The sequence below is a fragment of the Crinia signifera genome, chromosome 2 (genome assembly GCF_055691185.1).
Source record: "Crinia signifera chromosome 2, ASM5569118v1, whole genome shotgun sequence".
In the NCBI taxonomy this organism is placed as follows: Eukaryota; Metazoa; Chordata; class Amphibia; order Anura; family Myobatrachidae; genus Crinia; species Crinia signifera.
In genome coordinates this window covers 113,967,152-113,993,049 of record NC_139218.1, presented here as the reverse complement: position 1 = coordinate 113,993,049, position 25,898 = coordinate 113,967,152, and the positions used below count along the sequence as shown (strand labels likewise).

Here is a 25,898-nt window from a genome sequence, read left to right as displayed (position 1 = left end):
TATTAACAGTAAACAGCACTTCTTCTCATTTTTGACATTTTCCCACAGTGACTCCGATTGAAGAACAGGGCACCCTGCCCTGCGGGCATGCTACAGGCCCCCCCACCACCTCAGCCGCTCCGTCTGAGAGTAAGTCCTGTCATTTCTTTATTGAGTTTGTGTTTTTTTTTTCTTTCTCTCCTACTGTACAGTAATTGTGTCTTTTCTTAGCGTGCCATTGGCCCACGCTGGTAGCATGGGCCAATGGCAGCCTAGCGCAGCCCTGCGTAGTCAGTGTTGTGTCCATGTCAGGGGGGTGGGGGTGGAGCGTTGCGCCAATGCCTCTGATGCACAAAAGGAGGCAATTGCCACTGGCAGTACTAGTGTACATTCGGTACTGCACTGGCAAATGCCTCCTTTTGAAACAACCACTATCCAGGGCAGCCGTAAGCAGGGAATGCGCAGCGGTATGTGTCCTATCCACTTTGGAGCAGAGTGGATTTTCTAAAGTACAGTATGGCGGGCGCAGCACTTTATAAAATCCAGTCCACGCCTTTTTGTAAACCCAGTAATGAGTACAGTAACTTTATTTAAACAGCACACTTTCTCATTTTTCTCATCTTCACACAGTGCCTCCGCTTGAAGACGAGGACACCCTGCCCTTGTGGGCCGTTACAGCCCCCACCGCCTCAGCCGCTCCGTCTGAGAGTAAGTCCTGTCATTTGTTTATTGAGTTTGTGTTTTTTTTTTCTTTCTCTCCTACTGTACAGTAATTGTGTCTTTTCTTGGCGTGCCATTGGCCCACGCTGGCAGCGTCGGCCAATGGCAGCCTAGCGCAGCCCTGCGTAGTCAGCGTTGTGTCCATGTCAGGGGGGTGGGGGTGGAGCGTTGCGCCAATGCCTCTGATGCACAAAAGGAGGCAATTGCCACTGGCAGTACTAGTGTACATCCGGTACTGCACTGGCAAATGCCTCCTTTTGAAACAACCACTATCCAGGGCAGCCGTAAGCAGGGAATGCGCAGCGGTATGTGTCCTATCCACTTTGGAGCAGAGTGGATTTTCTAAAGTACAGTATGGCGGGCGCAGCACTTTATAAAATCCAGTCCACGCCTTTTTGTAAACCCAGTAATGAGTACAGTAACTTTATTTAAACAGCACACTTTCTCATTTTTCTCATTTTCACACAGTGCCTCCGCTTGAAGACCAGGGCACCCTGTCCTTGATGTGGCTGGACACCCCTCCTCGTCCTCTTTACCCCTTCCAATATAACAGTCCCTGTGCTTCCATCCGCCATGAAGAAGGTAAGCATTGCTGCGCATACTGTACAGTATATAGTAGGTGTGCGTAGCCCATTTTATTAGGGGGTGCACCATTCAAGGGGCATGTCAATCACTGGACATGTCCATCACCGCCTATTATTACACAAAATGCCACACACTTTAATGCCCATTAGAGATATTGTAATTACACACACAGTAATGCCAATTTCACATACTGTAATGCCATGCACAGTAATGTCCATTCCACATAATGCCACACACAGTAATGCCCATTCCACATAATGCCACCCAACATACAGTACAGTAATGCCAATTACACATAATGCCACACACCATAATGGCCAACACTCATACTGTAATGCTACACACAGTAATGACCATTTTATATAATGCTACACACCATACTGCCCATGACACATTATGCCAGGGCTTGACCAATGTTTGTAAAACAGGGATACAGTAATAGAAAATGTGCGTTCCAATGGTGCACGTCAAAAATTTACACCGTAATGCCGATTACATGTCACACAGCCAATACATACTGTAGTATACCACATGCCATAATGCCCATTACACGTTATGCCACACACCGTAATGCCCATTGCATTGCAAACTGTGATGCCCTCACTGTGATGCCCATTACATGGTACACCTCACACTTCGTAATGCCTATTACATGTCACACAGACATTACACATTATGCCTCAGACCGTGATGCCCATACAACATTAAGCCTCACACCGTGATGCCCATTACACATTATGCCACACACCATGATGCCCATCACACATAATGGTACACACAGTAATGGCCATTACACTGAATGCTATACACTATAATGGCCATTACACATTAGGCCACATACTGTATTGCCCATTACACATTATTTGACACACATTATGCAACACACCGTAATGCCCATTACATACTGTACTGTACAGTATTATGCCACACAACTGCGGCTTACCTACAGTGCATTCTCATTGCTAGATGTTACATGCTTGATGCCAGGGATTTATTGCTCGATGCCAGGGATTACATCTTATTGCCCTGGCAGCAGCCTCCTTCCCTTTTGAGCTGCTGCCATATGCTGCACGTCATATCGCACACTTACTGTACTTTACAGTAATAACCATACAGTAACTAGTGTATTACAAGTAATAATAATAATACTACAGTAAAAAAAACTTTATTTTTAAAGTATATTTTCTCATTTTTCCACAGTGCCAAGGGTACAAGAGGACGAGGCAGCCTCCACCCCTCATCCAAATCCACCCATGGATAGAGGTAAAGTACAGTACAGTATACTGTAGTAATAGTAATGCTTACTGTACTGTAAAGTACAGTATTCAACATGTACAGTATTTCTGTTCTAAAACTGTACATTGTTTGTTTGTTTATTTTCACAGAAGAATTAAGAAGAGTGGTGCAAATGCTGCAGGGGATAATAAATCAGATTTTCAATTTATTATTACGATTAATATAATTTTTTTTTTTTTTTTTTAATAAAAAATTTATAACAATCATTACTGTCAGTACGTTTCATTAAAGATGGTTTGCAGTTTGTAATTATTACGGTACAGTCTACTGGGCAGGTGTCAGTACAGTACATCTTTCCAAAACTTCTTTACACAGTACCATACAATTTGAATCATGTGTGGGGACTTCAAATACAGTATAATAAAAAATTAAATAAAAAAAACACAGCACATTAATTTAAACAGGACAAAGTCATACAGTATTTTAGGTACAATAATTTAAAGTATTGTTGGTCACAACAAAGCTTTTTGCAAGGCGTGGCTGTCCTTTGTTCTCTATCCAAAACACGCTTGATTTTGCTCATTGTAGAGTGGCATGTGGTGGATAAGGGGAGAAGAAAAAAGAATAGCGTTAGTACTGAATGGTCACAAGGGTTTCGGGGGGGGGGGACATGTTGGCAGGGGAAGGGGATGGGAGAGAGGGAGAGAGATAATGTACAGTAAGATCATAAACGTACTTTTTTCCATTTCATTGCCAGTCCTTTGTTCTCGTAATGGGAGAGAAGAATAAAGAATAACGTTAGTACTGAATGGTCACAAGGGTTTCGGGGGGGGGGGGGGGAGACACATGTTGGCAGGGGAAGGGGATGGGAGAGAGATACAGTAATGTACAGTAAGATCATAAACGTACTTTTTTTCCATTTCATTGCCAGTCCTTTGTTCTCGGTCCCAAACTCGCTTGATTTTGCTCATTGTAGAGTGGCATGTGGTGGATAAGGGGAGAAGAAAAAAGAATACAGTAGCATTAGTACTGAATGGTCACAAGGGTTTCGGGGGGGGGGGGGACATGTTGGCAGGGGAAGGGGATGGGAGAGAGGGAGAGAGATAATGTACAGTAAGATCATAAACGTACTTTTTTTCCATTTCATTGCCAGTCCTTTGTTCTCGGTCCCAAACACGCTTGATTTTGCTCATGGTAGAGTGTCATGGTGGATAATGGGAGAGAAGAATAAAGAATAACGTTAGTACTGAATGGTCACAAGGGTTTCGGGGGGGGGGGAGACACATGTTGGCAGGGGAAGGGGATGGGAGAGAGGGAGAGAGATACAGTAATGTACAGTAAGATCATAAACGTACTTTTTTTCCATTTCATTGCCAGTCCTTTGTTCTCGATCCCAAACTCGCTTGATTTTGCTCATTGTAGAGTGGCATGTGGTGGATAAGGGGAGAAGAAAAAAGAATAGCATTAGTACTGAATGGTCACAAGGGTTTCGGGGGGGGGGGGGAGACATGTTGGCAGGGGAAGGGGATGGGAGAGAGGGAGAGAGATAATGTACAGTAAGATCATAAACTTACTTTTTTTCCATTTCATTGCCTGTCCTTTGTTCTCTGTCCCAAACACGCTTGATTTTGCTCATGGTAGAGTGTCATGGTGGATAATGGGAGAGAAGAATAAAGAATAACGTTAGTACTGAATGGTCACAAGGGTTTCGGGGGGGGGGGGGAAACATGTTGGCAGGGGAAGGGGATGGGAGAGAGGGAGAGAGATACAGTAATGTACAGTAAGATCATAAACGTACTTTTTTTCCATTTCATTGCCTGTCCTTTGTTCTGTGAGTACTGTAGATGCCAGTTTGAAGAGACGCTTCCAGTTGCTGTGCTACAGTAAGCACGTCCAGCGTGTAACTCTGGGCATCCGTAGCAATCCATTTAAAGTGTCCTTTATCTTTGTACAATCAGCCTTTGTCAGCTCAAATTTCCCCATGAGCCGTGTCACTATATCGAGGCGCAGATTTTCTGGGATTGCAAATTTATTACGTTGCCCATCATAATTGACCCGATTGCACCAATTCTTATACAGGTCAAAAGAAACATGCTCTTGGAAAATCTGTTGTGCATAACGGTGCATTTCCATCTTCGCTGCTTCAAAGAGAGTGTTGACACCCTCAGCTGTGATGACTTTGAGTGGCATGTCAGGCAAGGAAATCCCCACAGCGCACAATTCTTTGGGTATGCTTCTAGGTGTTCTTTCATGTAGAGGTGATGTTCTTTGATGTTGAGGTAAGGTTGCGACGATCATATTTCCAGGGGACAATTGGGATGATGCAACCATTGCAGTGTCCATGTTGTTAGAGGCTTGGGATGGTGCATTGTGTCTGTCAGCCAACCAGTGAGATGTCAGTGGGGTACTTGTTAAGTTGGTCTGACGTTGTTGTGTATCTGAAGCATTATGTGTGGCAGGCAACCAGTGAGATGACACTGGTGTTGTGTCCATGTTCACCAATTCATTTGGTAAAACAGTTTCTGTGTCCACGCTAGGGCTGGCCAATCGGTTGGATGAAGCTGGTGTCATCTCCAAATCAGAAAAGTGGAAAGATGTGGTTGGTTGGGTCATTTCCAAGTCAAAATCCTCTGTTTCAAATGCATCAGGGCAGTCAAATTGTGATTGTACTGGATTAGATGTTGTGGGTGTAATGGGTGGCCCTGTAGCAGCTTGCCATTGTTTTGCTTGAGCAAGCATGTCATTCAGACCTCCTGACAGCACTTTAATTTGTCCTGTCAGTACATGAATTTCCGCTTTCAGTTCAGCCACATGTACAGACAGTCCATTGTTTTGGGTTTCCAGGCGGGTCATCTTGCCCAAAATGTCTCTCAACAGCCCTGTGCAGCTACATTGTGGTGGGTTGTGATCCAGAAAGTTAAGTTTCCTACGGGACGGTGATTGAGATTTTTGTTCAAGAGGTGTAATGTGAAGCTCCAAAGGGTGCAAGTCATTATCTATGGGAACTGACACATCTGTCACTGTGTTAATGTCTTGCTGTGCATCAGTGTTAATGTCTTGCACCAGACAGTCATCGTGAGATTCTCCTGTAGTCGCGAACAAAGACTTGTTCTTGGCCTTGGCATTTTTCCGTAGTTTGACAACAGGAATAATTTCTTTTCCTGCTTTCTTCTTAACGATATTATTTTTAATGTTTGGCACTAATGCAGCCATTCTCTTGGGACATGCAAGTGTAGGTTCTCCAGAATAGATTTTTTTTGTTTTCACCATCTTCAGTAGGCAGTGCACTCTACAATACACAACAATAAGATTCAAGTTAATACAGTACATACAGTACAGTACAGTACATTAGTTACAGTACAATACAGTAGCATACAGTATTGTATTATGGTATTACAGTAGTGAAAATTAGGTACTTGTGACTTATTTGGGCGCCCGATTTTCTTCATCGCACCTAAAAATCGCGTCAAATTGCATCGCATACAATCATACAATTGACCCCATTTTTTATTGTATTCCCACCCTGATGGCTAAATGCCCCCATTGTTAACGCCACCCCACTTGCGCTCGCCACACTATATAAAATCAACTCCACGCCGACGTGGATTGTGGGGGTATGAAAAGGTCGGAGGACGCGTAACGCCGCCGCTCGCCACGCTTCGGGTTGGCGTTGATAGTGGGGTGGCGTTAACAATGGGGGCATTTAGCCATCAGGGTGGGAATACAATTAAAAATGGGGTCTGGGGGGCCATTTCACATATGAAACAGGCATCTGGGTACATCTGTACATACAGTATTAAAATCACATCAAATCGCATCGCATGCAATACAATAGCATACAATGCAACAGCAATTTTCTCTTCAAAGGAATTTCAAGGGAAATCGCATCAAATCGCATGCTTAGGGTACTGGCATACAATTTCAACATTGGCTGCCCAGATACTGTAAGTCACAAGTACCGAAAATTATGTGACCGTACTGCATAGACATGAGCTTTTTTTTTCAATAAAAGGGATGAAGCGATAAACAAAAGTACAGTACGTTAACAGATGGGGCTTAGACAGACAGACTAGGAGGGGTGGAGGCAGGGGCGGGCTGGGCCGGGGGGCAGGGTGCCATCTGCCCCCCAGGCCGCTCTGGCAGGTGTGCTGCGGGCCGCGCCGCCGCGCCCGTTTCTGAGGCCGCATTGCCTTTTGTTTTTTTTTTCACTGCCGGCGGCCATGTTCCTGTGGTTTTTTAAATGATGTCTGAGGCCACAGCAACATGGCCGCCGGCCTCCACGGCTACGTGGAGGAGGGCTCCGGCCGGCAGCCTGTTCCCTCTTATCCCCAGTGGCAGTCGGCAGACGCTGGGTGCGGTGTGGACGTCATGACGTTGACGCCTCCCACCCACGCGTCTGCACTCAGAGACTGGAGGAAGGCTGGGGCCGCCCGCAGAGCAACTCGTGGGGGACGCTTCAGGAGGCCGCAGAGAGGGGAACAGAAATTTGTGGAGCAGCAGCAGGACAGGAGGAGCCTGGTCGAGGATAAAACACAGGATAGTAGTAAGTTAACATGATCTAAAACGACATACAGTACAGTATCTGCTGTGCTGTTTCATGTATATTAATAATAATGCAATGACACCACAGGCTGCTCCACCTGTATAATAATTTGTGTCATGGCATTACTATTAATAATAGTAATGCCATGACACAAATTATTATACAGGGGGAGCAGCCTGTGGTCATGGCATTACTTTTATATTATACAGGTGGAGCACCCTGTGGTGTCATTATTATTGTACAGGGGGAGCAGCCTGTGGTGTCATGGCATTATGCCATGACACCACAGGCTGCTCCCTCTGCATAATAATAATGCCATGACACCACAGGCTGCTACCCCTGTATACTGTAATATAAAAGTAATGCCATGACACCACAGACTGCTCCCTCTGTATAATAATAATGCAATGACACCACAGGCTGCTCCCCCTGTATAATAATTTGTGTCATGGAATTACTATTGTTACAGTATATTATACAGCGGGAGTAGCCTGTGGTGTCATTGCATTATTATTATTATACAGCAGGAACAGCATGTGGTGTCATTGCATTATTATTATTATACAGAGGGAGCAGCCAGTGGTGTCATGGCATTACTTTTACTGTATATTATACAGGGGGAGCCACCTGTGGTGTCATACAGTAATTATTATTGTACAGGGGGAGCAGACTGTGGTGTCATGGCATTATGCCATGACACCACAGGCTGCTCCCTCTGTATAATAATAATGCCATGACACCACAGGCTGCTCCCCCTGTATAATATAAAAGTAATGCCATGACACCACAGGCTGCTCCCTCTGTATAATAATAATAATGCAATGACACCACATGCTGCTCCCCCTGTATAATAATTTGTGTCATGGTATTACTATTGTTACAGTATATTATACAGCGGGAGTAGCCTGTGGTGTCATTGCATTATTATTATACAGCAGGAACAGCATGTGGTGTCATTGCATTATTATTATTACATATACAGAGGGAGCAGCCAGTGGTGTCATGGCATTACTTTTACTGTATATTATACAGGGGGAGCCACCTGTGGTGTCATAATTATTATTGTACAGGGGGAGCAGACTGTGGTGTCATGGCATTATGCCATGACACCACAGGCTGCTCCCTCTGTATAATAATAATGCCATGACACCACAGGCTGCTCCCCCTGTATAATATAAAAGTAATGCCATGACACCACAGGCTGCTCCCTCTGTATAATAATAACAATGCAATGACACCACATGCTGTTCCTGCTGTATAATAATAATGCAATGAATTAATAAAAAATTTTATTAAAAAAAATCAAAAAATAAACTGGTACAGTATTCTGGTTCTCCGGATACCTGTAATCTAGTATTACTGTAATTACTGTACAGTACTTACAATACACCCACAGCTAGGGGATTTTGTACACAGCTAGGGGATTTTTTTTACACAAATACAGTATGACTGAGTCTGCGAAATAGTCTATTAATATGCGCAAAAATCCCCCCACCTGCGAAAAAATACGTTACTGTATTTACAGTATTACACCAACAGTATTTACAGTTGCACAGATTATACGAGAATACCCATAGTAGCAGCCTGCCAGTAGTAGCCCACCCTAATAGAGTATTGTCATCGCTAGTCGGGGATCTGCGGCCTATACACACCAGGCAATTTTAACACGTACAATATTCTAAATGGCGCTATCTCTACTGCACTGCACTGTACTGTATGTGGCATCCATGTTGATCCCTAAAATGGCGGAAAATCACGATACCACGTGATCCTATTGCTGTGACTACTTCAATTACAAGTACAGTATGCGGGAAAAAATGCGAAATGATCCGTTATTTACGGTATTACAACAATATTACTGACAATACCCCAATCCAGGATTTATTACACATTATACGGACAATACCCATAGCGGCAGCCTGCAGTAGCCTAATAAAGTATTCTCATCGCTAGTCGGGGAACTCTGGACCATACACACCAGGCAATTTTCAGATGAAAAAATCACGATACTGTATCACATGTGCTCCTACTACTGACTGAGCCTGCGAAACAGTCTGTAAACATGAGAAAAACACCGGTCCCCTCGTTTGAGGAAAAAATACGTGTTTTACGGTATTACACCAATGGTATTACGGAGAGAACTAGTATTTAGCAGCCTACAGTAGCCCACCCTAATAGAGTACTGTCATCGCTAGTCGGGGATTTGCGGCCCATACACACCAGGCAATTTTAACACATTGTACAATATTCTCAATGGCGCTATCTCTACTGCACTGCACTGAACATCAAAAATCACGATATCACTACTCGCTACTGTATACAGTAAGTCTGCGAAACAGACTCTAGTATTTACGGACAATACCCATAGCGGCAGCCTACAGTATCTGAATACAGTATACACAGCAGGCGATTGTATACAGTATTCTGCACCGGGTGCATTTGAACAGTAGGGAAAAAAGGGAAACATCTTCATTCAGGGAAGGGTGGGAACCGAGCGCTTCCGCGCAGGGACCGTTTTGTAGTGCTGCTTACTGTATACTGTAATGCAGCAATCAGTGAAATGTACAAATGACTGTACTACTGTATAGTGTACTTACTGCTCCAGCGAGATGATACTGTACATTACTGTTCTTGCGAAAGGAAGGCAGTATGATGGTAAAACTTGGTAGAAACACGAACGCAGCAACAACTTGACTTTGGATTCAGCAGAATGAATAGTCCAGGTGTACAGGTACAATCTCGTGCTTGTATACAGGCAAGAGATGAAGAGACGATCCGTAGCAATTCTACACGGTTTAGATGCAGAAAAACAAACTGGATTGTTTGACAATTTTAATATCTGTAGCTGAATTTATGCTGGCAGAGACAAAGGAAATCCTTCATGAAGCTGATAGGTGCATTTGAATTATGTACAATTACCAGCGAAACAAAAAGGCAGACTGCAATTAACATATGACTGCAATCAACATCTTATTGTCTGAGGTGTCGGTCTGTGTCTGAGTTTGGAGAAATCTATTGTTGCGAAAAAAAAACGTTCTCTGTAGCGCAGTACAGTATGGGTATTAACTATCGTGTACATGGATGCCTGCCATTGTAAATTTTTGTTTGTGGAAAAGTCCGAAATAATTTGATACCTGTAAGCACCAACTACTGTAACTACAGTACAGTACCTGTATTGGTTTTAAAAAAAAAAAAAAGAACGTTTCAAAAATAAAAATATAATGTAACCAACTGAGGATCGAACTACTGATACTGAGATAGTGAAGCCGTGCCTCTACCCGTTAGGCCACTGTTGCCTCTGAATATAGTGATAGCAGATGGTTAGTATGGCTTCTGCACCAATCACATACAGTTCATGACCATACAGTACGTCACTGCGGCTGCGAATAAAAGAAAATAACTCTGTCCGTAAAGTAACGACAAAATCCGTAGTGTAAAGTATGATACTGTAGGTCCTCAAATAATGTTTTAAGTAGTCATCCAGCAATAGCAAAGGTTAGCATGGCTTCTGTACCAATTACATAAATGACCGTACGTAGCTGCTTCTGCGAATAAATACTGTAATGTACAAATACTGTACTGTACTCTGTCCGTAAAGTAAGGACAAGATCCGTAGTGAAAAGTGGCTGGTTAGTAAAGGTTAGCGAATTTTATCCCGAAACTCGGTCCTCAAGGCAAGGAGTTTTACCTGAAAAGCTAAATCTATTTTGCGAAAAAACCGTTCTCTGTAGTGCAGTATGTACAGTATGGGTATTAACTATCGTGTACATGGAGGCCTGCCATTGTGAATTTTTGTTTGTGGAAAAGTCCGAAAGAATTTGATAAGCACCAACTACTGTAACTACAGTACAGTACCTGTATTGGTTTTTAAAAAAAAAAAAAAGAACGTTTCAAAAAAATATAATGTAACCAACTGAGGATCGAACTACTGATACTGAGATAGTGAAGCTGTGCCTCTACCCGCTAGGCCACTATTGCCTGTGATTTTACTGCTGGCAGATGGTTAGTATGGCTTCTGCACCAATCACATACAGTTCATGACCATACAGTACGTCACTGCGGCTGCGAATAAAAGAAAATAACTCTGTCCGTAAAGTAAGGACAAAATCCGTAGTGTAAAGTATGATACTGTAGGTCCTCAAATAATGTTTTAAGTAGTCATCCAGCAATAGCAAAGGTTAGCATGGCTTCTGTACCAATTACATAAATGACCGTACGTAGCTGCTTCTGCGAATAAATACTGTAATGTACAAATACTGTACTCTGTCCGTAAAGTAAGGACAAGATCCGTAGTGAAAAGTGGCCGGTTAGTAAAGGTTAGCGAATTTTATCCCGAAACTCGGTCCTCAAGGCAAGGAGTTTTACCTGAAAAGCTAAATCTATTTTGCGAAAAAAAACGTTCTCTGTAGCGCAGTATGTACAGTATGGGTATTAACTATCGTGTACATGGAGGCCTGCCATTGTGAATTTTTGTTTGTGGAAAAGTCCGAAAGAATTTGATAAGCACCAACTACTGTAACTACAGTACAGTACCTGTATTGGTTTTTTTAAAAAAAAAAGAACGTTTCAAAAATAAAAATATAATGTAACCAACTGAGGATCGAACTACTGATACTGAGATAGTGAAGCTGTGCCTCTACCCACTAGGCCACTATTGCCTGTGATTTTACTGCTGGCAGATGGTTAGCATGGCTTCTGCACCAATCACATACAGTTCATGACCATACAGTACGTCACTGCGGCTGCGAATAAAAGAAAATAACTCTGTCCGTAAAGTAAGGACAAAATCCGTAGTGTAAAGTATGATACTGTAGGTCCTCAAATAATGTTTTAAGTAGTCATCCAGCAATAGCAAAGGTTAGCATGGCTTCTGTACCAATTACATAAATGACCGTACGTAGCTGCTTCTGCGAATAAATACTGTAATGTACAAATACTGTACTCTGTCCGTAAAGTAAGGACAAGATCCGTAGTGAAAAGTGGCCGGTTAGTAAAGGTTAGCGAATTTTATCCCGACACTCGGTCCTCAAGGCAAGGAGTTTTACCTGAAAAGCTAAATCTATATTGCGAAAAAAAACGTTCTCTGTAGCGCAGTATGTACAGTATGGGTATTAACTATCGTGTACATGGAGGCCTGCCATTGTGAATTTTTGTTTGTGGAAAAGTCCGAAAGAATTTGATAAGCACCAACTACTGTAACTACAGTACAGTACCTGTATTGGTTTAAAAAAAAAAAAAAGAACGTTTCAAAAATAAAAATATAATGTAACCAACTGAGGATCGAACTACTGATACTGAGATAGTGAAGCTGTGCCTCTACCCGCTAGGCCACTATTGCCTGTGATTTTACTGCTGGCAGATGGTTAGCATGGCTTCTGCACCAATCACATACAGTTCATGACCATACAGTACGTCACTGCGGCTGCGAATAAAAGAAAATAACTCTGTCCGTAAAGTAAGGACAAAATCCGTAGTGTAAAGTATGATACTGTAGGTCCTCAAATAATGTTTTAAGTAGTCATCCAGCAATAGCAAAGGTTAGCATGGCTTCTGTACCAATTACATAAATGACCGTACGTAGCTGCTTCTGCGAGTAAATACAAACACTCTGTCCGTAAAGTAAGGACAAAATCCGTAGTGAAAAGTCGTGGCGGCCACTGTTTTGTAGAAGAGATTTTTACGCATGCGCTGTACTGTTTGGGAAAAGTGACATCTGGTGGTCAATGAGTGTAAGTGCAGGTTACATTTACAAGATTACGTTACGTTATAACGCGATCTATAACGGGACTATAGCGCAAGGAGCAGGCGCGATCCAGGCGCGATTTGCATGGCGCACTTTATGCGCAACGCAGCCACGATGTACTTGGGCATAACTGTAGGTGAGACATGCTTTGAAAAAGGAGCGAGAGCTCTGAAACGTCAGCAGCTTGTATCACTGAATACAAATTTGAAAAAAAGACCTCTGAGTGCCGTTGTTCTTTTCCTCGTATATATATATATATATATATATATATATATATATATATATATATATATTCATTCATTCCATGGTGCATCACTTCAATAATGGGAGCAAAATGTTAATAACAAACAAAACTGTTCCCTCCAGATGACAGCAGCACTGCGGCTATGTATAGTTTGAGGGGGGGTAGCGGCACTGTACAAAAAGGTGAGTTGAGTGAGTTGTTTGTGTCTCCCGCTGCGGCACCATGCCTGGTGTCTTTTTGTACGAGTGACGACACCCCCCCACCCCCCCCCACACACACACACACAAACTATTTATACATACAGTATACCACCATTCTCCTTTTCTAAGAACAGTAATACCTGCAAGGTATAGCACTGTTAAGGCCACTCCCTAGGGCCATCCCATCAGATAAATCTCATGGCACATCCAATTTGCGTCAGATAAATCACGTCATTTATCTGACACAAATTGGATGTAAACAATGTCACATCAAGAGTCAAATTGGGTACTCTTTACCTATAACGGCGCCCATCGCGGCCATCGCGGGCATTGAATGCACTAAAAAATCGTGTGCGATGCGACCGACGCGATGCCCGCGATTTCCCATAGGGAACAATGTTAAATGTCTCAATTGACCCGATTTTCCTGTTCAATGCCTCAATTGACCCGATTTCTCCATAGGAAACAATGTTAAATGGCCCACAGAGGCCAAATAGCCACCCTGAAGTGTGAAATGGCCCCCACAATTGTTAACGCCACCCCACGATCAACGTGAACCTGAAGCGTGGCGAGCGCAGCGAGCCCGCGAGGGGCGGCGGTACGCGTCCTACGACCTTTTCATACCCCCACTATCCACGTCGGCGTGGAGTTGAGAATAGAATAGTGTGGCGAGCGCAGCGAGCCACCGAGCCCGAAGCGTGGCGAGCGCAGCGAGGGACGCGGATACCTGTGAAGCCCGCGAAGGGACGCGTTTACCTTTGAAGGTATCCGCGTCCCCTCACGGGGCTCGCTGCGCTCGCCACGCTTCGGGCTCGGTGGCGTTGATCGTGGGGTGGCGTTAACAATTGTGGGGGCCATTTCACACTTCAGGGTGGCTATTTGGCCTCTGTGGGCCATTTCCATGGTGCATCACTTCAATAATGGGAGCAAAATGTTAATAACAAACAAAACTGTTCCCTCCAGATGACAGCAGCACTGCGGCTATGTATAGTTTGAGGGGGGGTAGCGGCACTGTACAAAAAGGTGAGTTGAGTGAGTTGTTTGTGTCTCCCGCTGCGGCACCATGCCTGGTGTCTTTTTGTACGAGTGACGACACCCCCCCACCCCCCCCCCCCACACACACACAAACTATTTATACATACAGTATACCACCATTCTCCTTTTCTAAGAACAGTAATACCTGCAAGGTATAGCACTGTTAAGGCCACTCCCTAGGGCCATCCCATCAGATAAATCTCATGGCACATCCAATTTGCGTCAGATAAATCACGTCATTTATCTGACACAAATTGGATGTAAACAATGTCACATCAAGAGTCAAATTGGGTACTCTTTACCTAGAACGGCGCCCATCGCGGCCATCGCGGGCATTGAATGCACTAAAAAATCGGGTGCGATGCGACCGACGCGATGCCCGCGATTTCCCATAGGGAACAATGTTAAATGTCTCAATTGACCCGATTTTCCTGTTCAATGCCTCAATTGACCCGATTTCTCCATAGGAAACAATGTTAAATGGCCCACAGAGGCCAAATAGCCACCCTGAAGTGTGAAATGGCCCCCACAATTGTTAACGCCACCCCACGATCAACGTGAACCTGAAGCGTGGCGAGCGCAGCGAGCCCGCGAGGGGCGGCGGTACGCGTCCTACGACCTTTTCATACCCCCACTATCCACATCGGCGTGGAGTTGAGAATAGAATAGTGTGGCGAGCGCAGCGAGCCACCGAGCCCGAAGCGTGGCGAGCGCAGCGAGCCCCGCGAGGGGACGCGGATACCTGTGAAGCCCGCGAAGGGACGCGTTTACCTGTGAAGGTATCCGCGTCCCCTCACGGGGCTCGCTGCGCTCGCCACGCTTCGGGCTCGGTGGCGTTGATCGTGGGGTGGCGTTAACAATTGTGGGGGCCATTTCACACTTCAGGGTGGCTATTTGGCCTCTGTGGGCCATTTAACATTGTTTCCTATGGAAAAATCGGGTCAATTGAGGCATCGAACAGGAAAATCGGGTCAATTGAGACATTTAACATTGTTCCCTATGGGAAATCGCGGGCATCGCGTCGGGCGCATCGCACCCGATTTTTTTGTGCATTCAATGTCCGCGATGGCCGCGATTTTTTTACCTGCGATGCCCACGATCAAAATCGTGGGTGCCGTGCTAGGTAAAGAGTACCGTCAAATTGTATGTAGGTGTCCTGGGAAGCTGCTGGGGAAATTCAAGGGAAATTAGATGCAATTTTACAGGTCAGATAAATCTCATAGTGTATGGGGGCCTTTATCCAATCGCAAAATCTGGACGTCTATATTAATTGTCGGGTTTCTGCAGGTAAGATTGGGTGAGAGAATAGCAATTGTAGAGCAATAAGAACTGGGAAGTTATGAATATCCTACTGGAATGAAATACAGAAGGAGACAGCAAAAAGAGATCATGGGCTGTGATGTCTAGATCTTGTGACTGTTTTTGGATCGTTCATGTCCTATGATACCTGACGTCTGTGGGCATATTGCTGCCGATTCTTGTATGATGTATTGGAAATTGGTCTGTTGCAATGGCTCTATTGCACTAATTTAATATAGGGACATTTTTCTATCAAATGCTGATGACACATCCATACTGTGTAGTTGGGAGTAACCAGTGAGGGTTTAAATTAAAGTATAAGGAGTGAGTATTGAATTAGTCTTTCCCATGACACCCCCTAAAGAAGGAGTGCAGTTCAAACAATAACAAATAGCAGGATTAGGCTTAATATCAGCATTTTCTCATTTTCTCATTGCGTGATGTAACAAGCTTGCGGAACATACATACTACTCGGCAAAGATATCTAAGTCGGAACAGAGGCTTAATGACTGGAATTTAACTGTCACTGTAGCAAAAATATACAGGATAAATAAGCATATATCAATACCCTATTGTTAGAGATAATTGATTCATGGAACACAGGGATTTACCCGGGAATATGGTCCCAGGATCATGCAGGGACATTCCCAGGCTGACCCCTTATACACCAGCCTAGTCCCTGCATTTTTTGGTGAGAGGGGGAGAGACAACCACTCCCCTCTCCCTACCCCCTTTAACCAACCAGCTATATCTTCGGAACCAGCTGACCCATTTACATGACACCAGTATCATATTGAAGAATTTTGCGTAGACTTCGAATGATTTTGGTCCCGTGAAACTGGGCTGTTTGGTTCCAGAGAAATCTGCCTTTAAAGAACATAAACAGTCATGAAATTACATTTAAGAAATGAAAAAAAAAAATGGTTTAACCTCAATATCCCTAGAACCAATTAACCCATATGGATCCAGCCTGGTATCAGATTGAAGGCCCAGCGATTTGGGTTCGACTGAGATCAACCTCGAGCTTCAGTGATGCCGAAGGGGGAACTGGCAGCCGTTGAACTGGGTGGGGGTCGGAATTAGCGGGTCCCATGTTATCCTATAGGGAAAATGTTCCAGCTTTGCCTGGCAGTATCTCCGGTTCCCAGGGGGCTAGAGACACGGGGCTGGGCTCGTTGGAAAGCCCCCTCCCTCAGCTACAAAATGCACCATCGGACCACCCCCTAGATTCGCCTATGATGCAGGACGCTGAAACAGTTTCACTAGGGTCTCCCTATGCAGGAGAGATCTGTCTCCTGCCACATCACCTCCCCAAAGTCTCTCAAATCATAACTCCCAACATGACCCAGTCCAGGATGGACAGAGTGCTCTATTTCTGAACTTCCCTCTTTTTTTAAGATTACCATCATCTGTTTTGAACAGGGAAATTGTTAAGGAAGATATTGGAAAACCTCTGATGGTAATCTTAATTTAAGAGGGAAGTCCAGGAATAGAGTATTCTGTCCCTCCCGGGGAGCGTCATGTTGGGAGACATGCGCAAAGTACGCAAATAGGATGTACAGATAGCTACAGTCACATGATACATGACAGTACTTCAAACTTGGATGATAAACTTTCCTTGGTCCTAATGACCAGCATGTATGCATCAAACAAAAGGAAAACCACACATGATGCTGTGTTAGTTATGCTCATGTTTTATAGAGCAAATTATCAGAAGGAAAAACATTTCCAAATATGTTATAGAACAATCATATAGAAATATATGTATATCATTATTATTATTAAAAATGGCAGATTTTATTTAACCAAGTACTAGATTTTTTGCAATATCAAAAACTTTTTTAGCAGCGCTAACAAATCCCCTCTCCTCCCTTATTTCTCCATTGTCAGCGAGGTCCTGCTGTATCTCCCTTTCTTGATTCTCATGGTTGCTTTCATCCTTCCTACATCAAGGAGAAAAATGGTAATGTCAGCAAATACAATAATAGTAAATCAAACTGTAAACCATGATTAGTGATTTCAGCGTGAAACTAGTTTTTAGTGGTGACACTTTTGCATACTGTATAAGTGATATATGACAAAAATGGCCACAGATTGTCAAAAATGGATGTGTTTTCAAAAACCTAGCGGGCATTTTTAAAATGCAGATTTGATTTGACGTCTTAAAAACTAGAGACTGCATGGCTTCAATGCCGAGGAAAACAGCAGCATTGAATAGGTATTCAATATTTATGACTAACAGAAATATTGCTACACACTAAATACACACCCTTAGACATTTAAAGTTACAAATTTGATGATAAACAGTGAGTCACATTAACCAACCTACTAGCACAGCACTACAGTACTGTCACAGTCATATCCATCCTAAACAAAAAATAAGTTATTAGACTTACTTTATTCAATCTGAACTCACAATCAGGCCCATTGCCTCTCATTACATCCTATGTGAGTCTGAGGGCCATATTCTAATGGTGATTTATGTTCCAGGTGTAGACATCAACAATGTCTAGGTCAACAACATCTATGTCAATATGAAAAGTTCGACATGCACATTGTCGATACAGGAAAATAGTTAACACAAGAAACATGTTGACACAAGTTCAAGTTGACACCTGAAATATTGACCACTAATTAGTGTACAGCATCTCTTCTCATAGCTCACTTCAGCTGCCATCCTCCCAGACTGATGACTCACTACGCTGTTGCTGCTCTTGGCACTCTTTTCCGTAGCTAATCATAGTCCAGGTGGATGGTAAAGTGAAAGAAAGTTCAAAATGTCAGCCTTTTCATGTGTTAATCATTGTCATTTGACCATTTGTCCATGTTAACTTTTTGACCATATCCATATATACAGATGTAGCCATGCTCATCGTGGTTCCAATGCAGCCATGTTGATCCATTTGGTATGTCTAGTTGCAGCCATTACTCAGCACGCCAGGCTGCGGCAGACTGCAGCTAATGTAAGGCCATGGGTGTGACAAATATGTACGTGTATCACAGAATATGTGTAGCACATGTGCCATGTTGGGGCCCACGATCAGCATGGCTACATATGTATGTCAGCCATATGGTTTCAAAGTATTGACTGTTGACCTAGACCATGTCTGTCTGGCACCCTCTATCTTTTCCAGGCAATACATGAAATATTACCAAAAATGTTGTCTGAATGGTAATTACTGTATGCCTTTCTAGTAACATTTCATCCATATATTAAATGTATTTTATACTGTTAAAGTCCAATTATGAATGGAAGCTTGCAGATTGACTGATACTGAACAGGCCTGGATTTCCCATTAGGTGCCTGCCTAGAACCCAGTGGGTTCCAAGTGACACCTACAAAATCTGTCCCATCCATGATCCATCACAGAGACTTCTATGTAAATGTTTTACAAGGCTCAGTTATGTGGCTCAGACGAGTATTAATATCACATATACTGGCACTGAGTTCCATTACTGTCTGTGCCTCTGTAAAAGATCCCCAGAGAAGCGCTGTGTATTTGTGAGTGATGTCATGATGTCTTGTGGACCGACCATGCACTCCCAGAGTCCCACTGTAAACTTTGCATTAGATGTCAGACAGTCAGTGACAGTCCCAATCCCAGTTCAGCACATGGAACTGTGACATTTCCTGCTGGGTCGGCCTCTGAGCTCTGCACACTACACAGAAGCTACAGTAGATGTAATCAGGTAATTAACTTATAACTACCATTTGGAGAGTTTCCAGGATGTGTGCCCCTTATATATTGTCACCAAAATCTTGTCCCCATTTCTCTGTGAGGTCAGTCTTAGCCTTCCCTAGAATGAGCATGAGAGGATTTTACAAACTTCTCTCTATGGGGGTTATTCTGATTCACTCCTTCTGGCAAATTCAGTCTCAAATAGACAAAACCATGTGCACTGCAGGTGGGGCAGATGTTACTTGTGCAGAGAGAGTTAGATTTGGGTGGGGTTTTACTTCAAAGTGAGATCTATATTGCAGTGTAAAAATAAAGCAGTCAGTATTTACCCTGCACAGAAACAAAATAACTCCCCCAAATCTAATTCTCTCTGCACATTTTACTTCTGCCCCACCTGCAGTGCACATGGTTTTGTCCATCTAAGAAGGAAGTTGCAATAAATACGACCCTATCTCACACAAGACACTACCAAATCTCGTATCCATGCACTCATTATATCCCGCATTGATTATTGCAACAGTCTCCTAACTGGTCTTCCCAAGAACAGACTCTCACCACTGCAATTAATTTTAAATGCTGCCGCTAGGCTGATCTTCCTTGCAAGACGCTCATCGTCTGCTGATCCGCTCTGCCAGTCCCTCCATTGGTTGCCTGTATATTACCGTATTCAATATAAAACACTTCTACTTGCTTATAAAGCTATTAACCATACTGCACCAGCATATATCTCTCTACTTATCACAAAATATCTCCCATCTCGGCCACTCCACTCTGCACAAGATCTGCGTCTCTCTTCTGCACGGATCACTAGCTCTCATTCACTATTACAGGACTTTTATTGGGCTGCTCCCACTCTATGGAATGCCCTTCCACGCACATTAAGACTCTCCACCAGTCTCCAAACTTTCAAGCGTTCCCTGAAAACTCACCTCTTCAGGCAAGCCTATCATATTTAAGTTCTACATGCATAACCCTCCGAGGCACTTATGTATTATATAGCTTCCCTTCTGGACTTGTAACTGCTATGCTATTACTGGTGCCTGTCCTTATGTTTCCCCCCTATATCCCTATAGATTGTAAGCTTGCAGCAGGGCCCTCCTACCTCCAAGTCTGTCTGTTGTTACCCAGTTTGTCTTATCACTGTCTACTATTGTAAAGCGCAACGGAATCTGCTGCGCTATATAAGAAACTGTAAATAAATAAATAAGAAATAGTGAACCAGAATAACCCCCCATGTTTTGCTTTTCCACATTACTCCAGAAGCAGTACAAATGAATTACTCGTGTTACTGGGAATTATACTAATATAGTACACTGCAAGGTGTTGGTTATCTTTGTTAGAATCTTGTTATTAACACCAATATGAAATACCATAATTGGTAACCTTCTATGATTTTTAATTAAAAGCAGGTTGGTGTAAAAAAAATGGGCATCGTTGCTGCTATATTGCAAATGGCACCACTACAGGTATAATGTGAAGAGATACACGTTGAAAATAAAATGATGTGCTACATGGCAATATAACATTGCAATGTTCTGCCTGGCAGTGTAATGGGATGTGCACCTTCACTGGTGTTATATGTAGATTATCACAGCAGCTGGTTTAATACAGAGTGTTTTTTTTTCCCTATTGGCAGCCATTGGTTCTTATTTATTCCTCTGGGTGCCATTGTGTATCTGTTGTGGGTGTTTTTTTTTTTTTTTCCTATCAGGGCCGTTGTGTTGTTTTACCCTTTTGAGACCAAGGTGTTTTATTTATTTCTGTAATATAAGGCAGTTCTGTCCACTACCCACCTAACACGAAATATAAATCCTACAGCAGGGAATCTCAAAATGTGTGTCTATAGTTGTGTAATAAGTAGTAGCATAATGTCAACAAATCTAAGTTTCAATTAAAATTTATAAATTTTTTAGAAATAAATATGAAATGTTCAGTAATTTGATGACTTACTTTTCTGCTTTCCCAAGTTGTACAAGGCAGACAAGCGCCACAGCTGTCACCACTATTACCATTTTTGGCATCATCTTGAGAGTCTAAGAATCTGTTCAATAACATAAATGGCAGTTACTCTGTGTATGCAGACATACTTTACAGGTTATTTAATCATATATTTAATCAGATCAGAATCAGCTTTATTGACCAGGTATACTTGCGTTTACTAGGAATTGAATTTGGATTGCTGTGCAACAGCCGGTTAGGTACAGTTAAGCAGTGACAGTACAGAAATACATTACACATACAGGTATACGCTAGATGTACCCTGGGGAATTATAGGCGCAGGGAACATATATTTGCTGGGCAGCAAAGTGCCTAGGCAGCCATCAGCAGTGCCACTGGTCATTGTAGCAGCCAGGTAGGTAACAATGGGGGAGATTCTCTAAACTAAAAATGCGGTAAAAACCCTGTTACTGCATTTTGGGATGCTTTAAGCATCCCCCACCAGGTTATCGCGATGCCCCATAGAAGCCTTTATATAGTGTGGCGAGTGCAGCGAGCCACCGAGCCCAAAGCATGGTGAGCGCAGCGAGCCCCCCGTGGGGACGCGGAATACATGTAAAGTAATCCGTGTCCCCTCGGGGGGGCTCGCTGCGCTTTGGGCTCGGTGGCTTGCTGCTCTTGCTACACTATATAAAATCGAATCCACGCCGACGTGGATAGTGGAGGTATAAAAAGGTCGGGAGGACGCGTAACACTGCGCTCGCCACGCTGCACTCACCACTCTTCGGGGTGACGTGGATAGTGGTGGTGTTTTAGGAACACTTTCAGACCTGCCATATCATACATCTGACAGTAATGACGACATGTGTTAACAGCTAACTTGAATTTACTTAATAAATAATAATTAAATATCATATTAAATCACATAAATCACAATAAATAATTACAATACTAACAATAAATCAAGGAAAAGAAGATTTATAATAACAATTCATGAAGAAAAAAACTTAATAAAACAGTTACTCTGCCTTAGGAAGCAGTGAAAGTGCGTGAAGAATACGCTGAAATGTGTTATCAGCACCCAGAGTTTTCCGCCACATGAATTCCTGCAGGTAGGACTCTTAATGGTGGTGTGCCATTTGTTGCGCCATTTGCATGAGCCCCAAAGGCGCTCAATGTTCTGGGTGTGAACACCTGTGTCCGGGTCCACAAAGTTAAAACGATGATTAACCCAAGCATGTTGATAGCCGGCCTGTTCCAGCTACTCGGTACTATTGGCCTGCCAGCAATCCGAGTAATTTTTTGTGCCAGGCTCGATTAATTCATTTGAAAAGTAAGTTAAGAAAAACACCAGAAAAATAAAAAGTTGGTTATAAACAATGTTTACAGCTCCTCTGAGCTGATGTGGAAAGTCCGTGGAGTGTGCAATCTAACTTTCCCTACCTCTATTGCCGGGATGGAGCGTGGAGGGTTAGGAGGTCCGTGCGCTGCTGCCAGTGGATGGGCCGCAGTCCTTTCCCTTCTTCCGAGAGCTCCCGTGCCAGGACTGGGTGTGGAGAGTTGGGAGATGTGCGTGCTCAGGTGGATTGAAATGCCGCACGCCTCTTCTCAGCTCCCGTCAGCCCAAATGGTCACCTGGTTGTTGTTGCTTAAGCTCTGGTGTAAAGGAGCTTTTTTTCCTGAGGTGTGGAACACACTGGGGGATCCACGGGGTAGCCTCTTCTACGCGTTTCATGCCTTTGGGCACTTTTTCAAGAATGGCTTGTTTCTGATACTATTGCGTTTTTTATTTGAAAAAATTGTCAAAAAACTTTATTAGTAAAAATGGATGTGGACACTAAAATGGTGGGAACCTCATGTTGCTTATTTAAGCCAGAGGGTTTTGAGATAAAATTGGATAAAAAATGCTCAAAAAAGATACAAGGTGTTTATAAAAATAAGAAAAAAGAGAGAAAAAGAAAAAGAAAAGAATATTTAAGAAAAATATGCAGAAGTTAAACGGGGTATATTATTTATAAAATGCATTTAACTCAAAGTCGATGTTCATGCCTTGCGGTAGTAAAGTTTTTAGTTCATAAATCCATTTAGTTTCTGTTTGTTTGAGAGACTTAATGTAGTCTCCTCCTCTCCAATGTTGACTGACTTTCTTTATTGCCATGAACTGTAAGCCTGATGGGTCTTTATTGTGGGTTTGTGAAAAGTGATTGGACACACTGTGAGTTGTGAGACCTCTTTTGATATTGTAGATGTGTTCGGAGAGTCTGATTTTTAGTTGTCTTTTAGTCTGTCCGATATACTGTAAGCCACACGGGCAGCAGAGAAGATAAATAACTCCCTCGGTTTCGCATGAGATATGTTCTTTTATATTGTATTCTTTTTTTGTGATGTTTGATGAGAAATTAGTGATGGGTTTAGTTGAAGTCATATTTATGTTTTTGCATGCTTTGCAGTTTAGACAGTGGTGGAAACCATTTGTTTCTTTTTTGTGTGTGTTTGGTTTGATAAAGCTTGATACTAGTTCCTGACGTAGATTTCTTGCCTTTTTGTATATTATTCTCGGTTTTTCTGTTAGAATTGGTTTCAGGTCATCATCCAGTTGCAATATGTGCCAGTTCTTATTCAGTATGTTTTCGAATATTTGATGTTCACTGTTGAATTGAGTAATGAAATTGAGGTTGTTATCAGTCCTGGGGTTTTTTGTTTGATATTTTATTGTATCTTGGCGATTAAGGTTTTTCACAGTCTCTAATTGTTTTCGTAGTGTGGTTTCCTTATATCCTTTTTGTATGAATTTCTGTGTGAGTTATTCAGTTTGTTCAAGAAAGGTTCTTTCGTCTGTGCAGTTTCTGCGAAGTCTTCTGTACTGGCCCATTGGTATGTTCTTAATCCAGTCCCTGTGATGGTTGCTTTGAACTGGAAGGATGTTGTTTCCATCAACCGGTTTTGTGTATGTCTTTGTACTGATGTTGCCTTCTTTAATTGAAATCTCCAGATCTAAGAATACGATTTTTTCCTTACTTGTAACGGTGGTAAATTGAAGATTCAGTTGGTTTGAGTTCAAGTATTCGCAAAAGTCTTTTAGTTCTTCTTCACTTCCTCGCCACACAAAAATGATATTGTCTATAAATCTCTTCCATAATATGATGTTCTTTCGGTGGGTGGTGTTAGGCCATATGCAGTCCTCTTCCCATTTGGAAACAAATAAATTAGCATACGATGGGGCGAAGGGGGTCCCCATCGCAGTGCCGCAGGTTTGAATGTAGAAGGTTCCATCGTTCCAGAAATAATTATGTTGTAATATGAATTCTATCCCTTCCATTATGAAATTGATTTTATTGTTTGGTATTGTGGTTTTTGTAAGGTAGTGTAGAGTGTGTTCACAACCTTCTTTATGCCGGATGGATGTGTACAAAGAAGTAACATCACTCGTGCACAGGATGTATTCCTCTCTCCATTCAAGGTTGTCCAAAATTTGTAGGATATGTATAGTATCTTTGAGGTAGCTGGGTTTGGTTGAGACCCAACGGCATTTCAATCCACCTGAGCACACACATCTCCCAACTCTCCACACCCAGTACTGTCACCGGAGCTCTCGGAAGAAGGGAAAGGACTGCGGCGCATCCACCGGCAGTAGCGCACGGACCTCCTAACCCGCCATGCTCCATCCCGGCAATAGAGGTAGGGAAAGTTAGATTGCACACTCCACGGACTTTCCACATCAGCTCAGAGGAGCTGTAAACATTGTTTATAACCAACTTTTTATTTTGTTTTTCTTAACTTACTTTTCTTTCCTTTAGCTTATACATCTATTCTTTTAATTCTTTTAATTAGCGCTCATCCCCAAAAACTATATTTACCTGCTAGAATCTATTGAGCTGCTTTTCTACCCCACTCCAGAGCAGTGAAAAAACACCCCATTTTTATCGATTAATTCATTGATGGCGGCCATCAGAGTGTTGGCATCCCGTTTCTAAGTTGCAAAGCACTCACCACTTTCCCTTGAAATGCCTCCAAATATCCATTACTGAGGCAGCGTTCATCCAACATGGCTTTTTCTTTGGATGAACAGACTCTCATCCACTTCCACGATATTACCGGGACCGCCAATACGCCGCTGGGGCTGCGCCATAAGTTCCACGGTGCAGGCCTCCAGCATCCAATGGTTGTAGAGGACTGCAGTTTTATTTTATGGTTGTAGAGGACTGCAGTTGTCGCTCACAGTGAGCTCCTCTGCCCAGGAATAGATGAATCTGATAAGTGTCAGGAAACATAAACGGCACCCCGGAACCAATGCGCCGCTCTGAGGCTCACCTTCTTGGGACAGGATTTTATATGACACCGCCACATGCACTCTTTCACAGATAAGCCCATAGGGTGCCCGTTAATGCAATTCTGCATGACCAGCAGCAAATTGTGCTGCTGAAAGAAAAGAACAGCCTCCTCCTCTGTCTTCGGCAAGGTGAACATAGTTGGGACAGTTTCTGCAGCCATTTCTGTAACTTCTCCTGTAGCTATCAGTGATGCAGCCATTCCTGTCAGTAATTCACCTCAGACTGAATCTGACAGGGAGCGGGAACACTACTTCTGACTGTCTACGCAATTTACATTGCCTACGCTGATTCTGACAGCACAGTTCCGCTAATTGCATAATGGCCACCAATATACAAGTACCATAATAACTACTGAGATCGCATCG

The 25,898-nt window shown here is 43.0% G+C and overlaps 2 long non-coding RNA genes across 5 annotated transcripts in view; one reads left to right on the top strand and one right to left on the bottom strand.

Annotated features, from left to right (window-relative positions):
- Positions 1–25,898, top strand: part of LOC146059985 (uncharacterized) — a 115,422-nt gene that overhangs the window by 53,033 nt on the left and 36,491 nt on the right. The window contains exon 2 of one of the 4 annotated variants that reach the window (XR_014470344.1): positions 17,475–17,547. The exons of 2 other annotated variants lie outside the window; for them this stretch is intronic. This is a non-coding gene — a long non-coding RNA (uncharacterized LOC146059985). Of the gene's footprint in view, positions 1–17,473; positions 17,548–25,898 lie in introns of those variants that run through there. One more of the 4 variants, XR_014470345.1, reaches the window with a different exon arrangement.
- The window catches only part of LOC146059987 (uncharacterized), a 48,353-nt gene continuing 39,835 nt past the window's right edge, over positions 17,381–25,898 (bottom strand). The window contains exons 3-4 of the long non-coding RNA XR_014470352.1: positions 21,215–21,305; positions 17,381–17,527 (exon numbers count right to left, since the gene is read on the bottom strand). This is a non-coding gene — a long non-coding RNA (uncharacterized LOC146059987). The remainder of the gene's footprint in view (positions 17,528–21,214; positions 21,306–25,898) is intronic.